Source organism: Salvelinus alpinus, chromosome 4 (assembly GCF_045679555.1).
Source record: "Salvelinus alpinus chromosome 4, SLU_Salpinus.1, whole genome shotgun sequence".
Lineage (NCBI taxonomy): Eukaryota > Metazoa > Chordata > Actinopteri > Salmoniformes > Salmonidae > Salvelinus > Salvelinus alpinus.
The window spans coordinates 89,917,785-89,927,336 of NC_092089.1; positions in this window are offsets into that span (position 1 = coordinate 89,917,785).

Here is a 9,552-nt window from a genome sequence, read left to right on the forward strand (position 1 = left end):
CATCCCAGTACATTTTTCAATACAGTTTACACTGGTCATCCCAGTACATTTTTCAATACAGTTTACACTGTGCATCCCAGTACATTTTTCAATACAGTTTACACTGGTCATCCCAGTACATTTTTCAATACAGTTTACACTGGTCATCCCAGTACATTTTTCAATACAGTTTACACTGGTCATCCCAGTACATTTTTCAATACAGTTTACACTGGTCATCCCAGTACATTTTTCAATACAGTTTACACTGGTCATCCCAGTACATTTTTCAATACAGTTTACACTGGTCATCCCAGTACATTTTTCAATACAGTTTACACTGGTCATCCCAGTACATTTTCAGATTTATAGCAATATATGTTTTACATTGAATTCATTGTATTTATTGGGATTTGTCTGGCATGAAGACATTCCCTGCAGCGTCCGTCTGCTTCCCAGTAGCCACCCAAAATGTCAGCTCTTCTACCCATTTATAGCCCCTCTTTGTGGTAGCGTTTCGGGAGTGGTCAGGGTCCCCTAGCTACGTCCCTACCAATGTCTCACTCTTCCTGTGGTATACACAAGGCCTATATGTAGGAGCTGTAACTCCTCTTTGGGATCCTCCCTGGTCGGTTGATGTTGTAATAACAGGCATGATTCTAAATCATTTACGTCCCTGCTTGTCAGACAACTCCATGTCCCAGTCTTACACGCTGCAGTCCAGCAGCATGGGCCCTAGTGTCGTTCCTCAAGTAGCCTCGAACGATGATTTGCCTGAATATGACCATCAGGGTATATAGCCTTGATAATGACGACCAGACTATAGCTTAATGGCTATTTCTTTACCAATCACTTCCTCGATGGTTGGCCTGAATATGACCATCAGGGTATATAGCCTTGATAATGACGACCAGACTATAGCTTAATGGCTATTTCTTTACCAATCACTTCCTCGATGGTTGGCCTGAATATGACCATCAGGGTATATAGCCTTGATAATGACGACCAGACTATAGCTTAATGGCTATTTCTTTACCAATCACTTCCTCGATGGTTGGCCTGAATATGACCATCAGGGTATATAGCCTTGATAATGACGACCAGACTATAGCTTAATGGCTATTTCTTTACCAATCACTTCCTCGATGGTTGGCCTGAATATGACCATCAGGGTATATAGCCTTGATAATGACGACCAGACTATAGCTTAATGGCTATTTCTTTACCAATCACTTCCTCGATGGTTGGCCTGAATATGACCATCAGGGTATATAGCCTTGATAATGACGACCAGACTATAGCTTAATGGCTATTTCTTTACCAATCACTTCCTCGATGGTTGGCCTGAATATGACCATCAGGGTATATAGCCTTGATAATGACGACCAGACTATAGCTTAATGGCTATTTCTTTACCAATCACTTCCTCGATGGTTGGCCTGAATATGACCATCAGGGTATATAGCCTTGATAATGACGACCAGACTATAGCTTAATGGCTATTTCTTTACCAATCACTTCCTCGATGGTTGGCCTGAATATGACCATCAGGGTATATAGCCTTGATAATGACGACCAGACTATAGCTTAATGGCTATTTCTTTACCAATCACTTCCTCGATGGTTGGCCTGAATATGACCATCAGGGTATATAGCCTTGATAATGACGACCAGACTATAGCTTAATGGCTATTTCTTTACCAATCACTTCCTCGATGGTTGGCCTGAATATGACCATCAGGGTATATAGCCTTGATAATGACGACCAGACTATAGCTTAATGGCTATTTCTTTACCAATCACTTCCTCGATGGTTGGCCTGAATATGACCATCAGGGTATATAGCCTTGATAATGACGACCAGACTATAGCTTAATGGCTATTTCTTTACCAATCACTTCCTCGATGGTTGGCCTGAATTTCACAACCACCAGTTAGTGTACCCAGGCCAGGTTTTTATGCCGACAAAATGAAAGATTACATTGATATTAGAACAGGATATTTGTTTTAAAGTTTTAATGCAGCCCTGCTTCTCTCTATCAAATGAGTCTGTCGTTTTGTGCTGATGTCAAAATGACGTGATTTATAATTCATGTAGGCCAGCTCGGGTTCAATCCATCGGTTTCTTGGACCAATCAGAACGGTTTGAATGTGTTTGCGTTTGAGAAGTCGTCTGGGAGGAAGCAAATCCAGACTCATGGTGGAGAAGAAACCGTGGTGGGTGTGGCGTCTGGCTGGAGCCATGTGGATGGGTAGACAGGAAACTATATAGAGGCTTCATATCAAAGAGTTACATTCCATTTTCAGGGGTTTGATTTACTTCCTTTCTTTTCTTTGTTATTTCCTGTGTTATTTCCTGTGTTACTTCCGGTTATGTCCTGTGTTACTTCCTGTGTTACTTCCTGTGTTACTTCCTGTGTTACTTCCTGTGTTACTTCCTGTGTAACTTTCTGTGTTATTTCCTGTGTTATTTCCTGTGTTATTTCCTGTGTTACTTCCTGTGTTATTTCCTGTGTTACTTCCTGTGTATGTGCATGGTCTTTTCCAACCACTTCATCTCAGATAAATGAATCTGCAACATTTTGGTGCTTTTCACATTTTGTTACAACACACCGCTTCATGAATGATTGGTAGATTTCAAAGCACGTCTAGACCTGAGTGAGGCTCTATGCCTACCCAAGTTCTGGATGTCAGCTATGGTCTTCTCCTCATAAGACAAGACTGATCTGTTATAGATACACAATATTATCTCAGTGTTTTAAGTTCGCATCTGAAATGTGCATTTTATCAATGATTCTTAGGATTTCTAGTACACACTGGGTTGGTGATGTCTGGTGTTTTCACAGAACAGGACTGAATTAGTTCTCTGTTTTATGACATAAAGGGGTGTGTGTGGTTTCTGCCGTCTGTAACTAACCAGTTTGTTGGGAGTTTTTAATTTTTATTTTATTTCATCTCAAAGCCTTCTTTTACGTTCCCCTCATAGCTTGGAACATTTCCAGAGTCTACCTCATCTTAGAGAGAAGGTCCTTTAATAAAGCTAGTGGTTGGATTTGTTTTCCGTCGTCTGTCAGAAAGACGCTGAGAGGTGCCGAGAATCTCTGTTTGGTAATACCGATAACAGCGCCATGACAGAAAGCCAGTAGGTCGTAGTGTTATTTGTACTTTCTGAGGACGTAACATAGTTTCAATGAAAAGTTACTGTGTGGGCGATAATGTTTATAAGTGAAATGTTTTGAAAAGTTTGTCCTGAACTGGACAATGGCATTGTGTGTAATCTCTATCGCCGCAGTGACAGTACCATAGCCAATTCCATTTAAGTTGATTCAAAAGGATATTTCCTGTATCTTGCTCTTCTTCTTCTTATGTTGAAAAATGTAGCATTCGTGTGTTTTTGTTGGGAGAAATGTTGAAGATGCTTTTTTTGTCTTCATTTCTTGAATTCCATGTTGTCATCAATACAGCTGGAATGTCAACAAGTAACAGATAGAACTCCTTACATGCTGAAAACGAGTAAAATTACTTTGTGGGATATGGTCTCTTACACTTTACATTGTTACAAAATATACTTATTTTTCATATTAAATAAAAATGATTTATTAAAAACATCTGGCCTCCATTGCAAGTTTTGATGTGTCAACATACATCATTGTATGTCTTTATGCATGTTCTGTCTCTGTTTGTCTGTCTGTCTGTTAATTTATTGGCTTGGAGAGAGAAATGCTAGGTGCTATTAACCAGACTGTTATTTTTTTTTAAATGAAATTTCTTTAATGTGCCACTAGAGGGCGACGCTTAAAGAATAGCTCTGCTCGGCCGAGGTGGTACTGTATACAGCATGTGTCAGAGTAGGAGTGCTGATCTAGGACCATGTCCTCCCTCCCCTGGTCATGTAATTTGATCAGGTAAAACTGATCCTGAATCAGGATGTAGGGGCTGATGTTAGTAAAGGGTTTTACAAGGTGAAACTATAAAAAAAAAAATTACACTTTTGCAGACTTTTGTTTCTGTACTGGTGAAATGACCAGGTTGCAGCATGATGGATTAAATGCTGTGACAGGGTGTGTTTAGTTGTTCCTAAATAGGACCTGTGGGCTGGTAACCTTTTGGAGTTTGCTCTGTGTTTTGCACACATTCAACTCTGCAGAGGAGTTAAATAGAAGCGCCTCTATAGAGAAGAGCCATGTCCGATCACTGTTTGTTTTTTGTTACAAGGGGATATTTAAATTAAACCACGGCAGGACATAAACAATGTTTTTGACAGACACGGTCTTCGTCTGGTCATGTAGATAGGTTTATTTAGGTGAAAGATTCTTTAGAGACCTTCGAGTTTAAGAGGTTAAAGGGAAAAAATATGTAACTTTTTAAGAGATTTCACTCTGAACCAGAGTAAACACCATTTGGAAGTGTGGCAATGTGAGACTAAACCAGAAGATACCCAGCTAACATGTCTGACCTGACCTCTACACCCTGCATTCTGCATCAAATTAAATCCCTTTTCTTTTCCCAGATAGGCTCGGTGCAAGAGTTCATTTCTTTGTTTTATTATTTTATTTACATATATTTTTTTATTTTTTTTATTTTAACAGGTAAGTTGACTGAGAACACGTTCTCCTTTACAGCAACAACCTGGGGAATAGTTACAGGGGAAAGGAGGCGGGGATGAATGAGCCAATTGGAAGCTGGGGATGATTATGTGACCGTGATGATATGAGGGCCAGATTGGGAATTTAGCCAGGACACCAGGGTTAACACCCCTACTCTTATGATAAGTGCCATGGGATCTTTAATGACCTCAGAGAGTCAGGACATCCGTTAAACGTCCCATCCGAAAGACGGCACCCTACACAGGGCAGTGTCCCCAATCACTGCCCTGGGGCATTGGGATATTCTTTAGACCAGAGGAAAGAGTGCCTCCTACTGACCCTCCAACACCACTTCCAGCAGCATGTGGTCTCCCATCCAGGGACTGACCAGGACCAACCCTGCTTAGCTTCAGAAGCAATATATACTGAAGACAAATATTGTCAAAGATTTTACTGAGTTACAGTTCCTATAAAGAAATCGGTCAACTGAAATAAATTCATTAGGCCCTAATCTATGGGTTTCACATGACTGGGAATATAGAAATGCATCTGTTGGTCACAGATACCTTTAAAAAGGTAGCGGCGTGGATCAGAAAACCAGTCATTTTCCTCATGCAGCACAACACAACACATCAGATACCTTCACATAGAGTTTATCAGGCTATTGATTGTGGCCTGTAGAATGTTGTCCCACTCTTCAACGGCTGTGTGAATTTGCTGTGGTTTTGGCGGGAACTGGTACCCACTGTTGAACACACAGATCCAGAGCATCCCAAACATGCTCAATATGGGTGATGATCATGCTGTTTAATCATCTTCTTGATATGCCACACCTGTCAGGTGGATGGATTATCTTGGCAAAGGAGAAATGCTCACTAACACGGATGTAAACAAATTTGTTCTTAAAATATGATCAGCTTATTATAGATCCACCAGCGTCAGACGAAGACTAGATCATTTCATTATTATAGATCCACCAGCGTCAGACGAAGACTAGATCATTTCATTATTATAGATCCACCAGCGTCAGACGAAGACTAGATCATAATAATAATTTGATGGATAAACTGGTGGGGTAGCAGTATGAATGCCAATGAGATGGAAGGAAAGATCTTTCTTTCTCTTGAAGGAAGGAAGGAACGGAGCCATTTCCTGGTTATGCTCTCTTTCTCTTGAAGGAAGGAACGGAGCCATTTCCTGTTTATGCTCTCTTTCTCTTGAAGGAAGGAAGGAACGGAGCCATTTCCTGTTTATGTCCGTTGAGTCATTTGTGATTTATCTTTTGAATCAGATCTGAATCCGATCTGTAATGCAACACAGACCTAGAGACCAACACAGGACACACGCCTTCTCTGCTTTCTGCACAGATGGTTAGGGATGCATCCCAAGTGGCTCCCTATTCCCTATATAGTGCATTGCTTTTGACCATGGTCCATAGGGAATAGGGTGTAGGGAATACAGTATATAGGCAATAGGGTGCCATTTGGGACACAGTCCATAAGTCGTATTGGGAAGACTGAAGAAACCCTCTGTGTAACACACCGTGAATTACTGTTACGTCCGATAGCAAGTGATCTAAGTGGATTTCTCTTTACAACACTAGACCCAATATCAACACAGCGCAAAGGCCTTCCTCTGGTTTCAACCAGACCTCTGCCACGCTGATCCTCAACACGGGGACCCCTCGGGTGCGTGCCTAGTCCACTCCTGTACTCCCTGTTCACCCACGACTGCATGGCAAATGTTGACTCGAACACCATCATTAAGTTTGCTGATGACACAGTAGTAGTAGGCCTGATCTCCGACAATGATGAGACAGCCTAAAGGGAGGATGTCAGAGACCTGGCAGTGTGGTGCCAGGACAACAACTTCTCCCTCAATGTGAGCAAGACAAAGGAGATGATCGTGGACTACAGGAAAATGCGGCCCAAACAGTCCCCCATTAACATCGACGGGGCTGCAGTGGAGTGGGCCGAGAGTTTCAAGTTCATTGGTGTCCACATCCCCAATGAACTATCATGGTCCAAACATACCAAGAAAATTGTGAAGAGGGCACGACAAAAAAATGTCCCCCTCAGGAGACTGAAAAGATTTGCCATGGGCCCCCAGATCCTCAAAAAGTTCTACAGCTGCACCATCGAGAGCATCCTGACCGGTTGCTTCACCGCCTGGTATGGCAACTGCTCGGCATCCGACCGTGAGGCACTACAGAGGGTAATGCGTACGGCCCAGTACATCACTGGGGCCAAGCTGCCTGCCATCCAGGACCTATATAATAGGCATTGTCAGTGGAAGTCCATAATAATTGTCAAAGACTCCAGCCAACATTCATCATAGACTGTTCTCTCTGCTACTCGGCAAGTCTCGGTCCTGTTGTATTCGGCACATGTGACAAATAAAATGTCATTTGATTTGACCTGGGTTCAAATATTATTTTAATTAATGATAATTACTTTATCTGAGCTTAAAACCTGTTTGGGCTGCAGGGGCAGTATTGAGTAGCCAGATAAAAGGTGCCCATTTCAAACGGCCTCGTACTCAATTCTTGCTCGTACAATATGCATATTATTATTACTATTGGATAGAAAACACTCTCTAGTTTCTAAAACCGTTTGAATTATATCAGAACTCATTTGGCACAAACTTCCTGACCAGGAAGTGGAAAGTCTGAAAACTATGCTCTGTTCTAGGTCCTGCCTATAAATGGGCATGATATGTATTAGTATACGTGCATGTCATACACCTTCCCCTAGATGTCAAGAGGCGGTGAGAGAAGAAATGGAGTGTTTATCTTGGTCTGAGTTGGAATAAATCCTCTTGGAATGACGTGTCACCCATTTCCTGTTTTCAGGAAGGCGCAAGAAGGAACCGGGGATTGCCTTTTAAAAAGCTGTCGTTATAGGCGACTACTATCTCCGGCTTTGATTTTATTTGATACATGTGACAATATCATCGTAAAGTATGTTTTTTCAATATAGTTTAATCAGATTATTTACATTTTTTCGGGAGTTTTGCCGTGTTCCGTTCTCTTCCGTTTGTTGACGATGGAGAGATTCGCGCCACTTGGCTAGTGTGCTTGCTAAATCGAGAGGGAAAAAGGCCGTTCTAAAACCAAACAACGATTGTTCCCGACGAAGGACCCCTTGTACAACATTCTGATGAAAGATCAGCAAAAGTAGGACCCATTTTATGATGCTATTTCATATATCTGTCGAACATGTGAACTAGTCGTTTGCGCCCAGCTTTTGGGTACTCTCTCGCCATACCTAAGCTGGATGTCGTAATGAAGTTATTTTTAGAATTCTAACACGGCGATTGCATTAAGAACTAGTGTATCTATCATTTCCTATACAACATGTATTTTTTAGTTATGTTTATGAATAGCTATTTGGTCAGAATATGTGTGTCAGAAAAAGTGTCAGAAAAATATCCGGACGTTGTGGGAAAAAGTAGCTAGGTTAGCACAATGTATAACCACTGATTTCAGCTCTAAATATGCACATTTTCGAACAAAACATAAGTGTATGTATAAATTGAGCTTGACTGTTGTAATAAAAGTGTACCAAAACAGCAAACTCTTTTCATCTGGCACTCAATGCAGGAGAAAGCAAACAACAAAAGCTTTACAAATATTTCAAATAGTATTCAAACCCAGGCCTGATTTCAACATAGATGGTTATGAGTCATTTTGAAGTGTCTGCACTAATGAAGACTTCGATTGAATGGGGTGTTCCTCTGGGTAAAGACATGTAGTATAAAGGCCTCTATTGAATGGGGTGTTCATCTGGGTAAAGACATGTAGTATAAAGGCCTCTATTGAATGGGGTGTTCATCTGGGTAAAGACATGTAGTATAAAGGCCTCTATTGAATGGGGTGTTCATCTGGGTAAAGACATGTAGTATAAAGGCCTCTATTGAATGGGGTGTTCATCTGGGTAAAGTCATTAAGTCCAAAAAGAAAGTAATGGCATCTCCCATAAATATTTGGAAAAGACTTTGGAAACTCAGTATGACTCATTAAGACATTAAAATGGTACTGATGAGTTCACCTGACTCTAGGAAGTATGACTCATTAAGACATTAAAATGGTACTGATGAGTTCACCTGACTGGGTAATATGACTCATTAAGACATTAAAATGGTACTGACGAGTTCACCTGATTCTAGGTAAGTAGAACAAAGGACTTCATTGTCAAAATGTCTCTCTACCCTTTTAACTAAAGATACTGTATGGTACACCCAAATCAACATCACTGCATTTTTCATGTAAAAGTCCATAATTCAACTTACAAATTGGTTATAAATGATTGGGATTTTTCCCAATCTTCTCAAATATTAAACTTCACATGACATTCTGTGTAGATCGTATGCATGTAATTGAATCAAATGAGTGAATTGTCTTTATCTCTGTCAGCTGTGCGAATTATCCTCTGTAGTCTCATTGTTTTTTAATTTTTATATATATATATTTTTTGCTGACATTTCATCAACATCAAGCTTCTTTCATGGGGCAGCTTCAAAGTAGAACAATCAGGGTTGTGGGTTTGATTCCCGCAGGGGACCAGTAGAAACGGAAATGTATTGCACTCGCTGCTACTGTAAGTTGCTCTAGATAAGAGCGCCTGACAAAAAAAAAATGTAGATCTGTATGGAGAAAATACCCAGTTTTACTAATTTGTACATTTTTTGAGGTGCGCTATTTAACCAAGAAGGAGACTGATGGAGTGCTGCATCAGATGACCTGGCCTCCGCAATCACCCGACCTCAACCCAATTGAGATGGTTTGTTATGAGTTGGACCGCAGAGTGAAGGAAAAGCCTCTAACAAGTGCTCAGCATATGTGGGAACCCCTTCAAGACTGCTTTTTTGTTGTGTTTTAGGTTATTGTGGAGAATAAAATGGGGTGGAAAATTGTAACACAGTGAACAAGGAATAGGGCTCTGGTCAAAAGTAGTGCACTATGGGTAACAGGGTGAACAGGGAATAG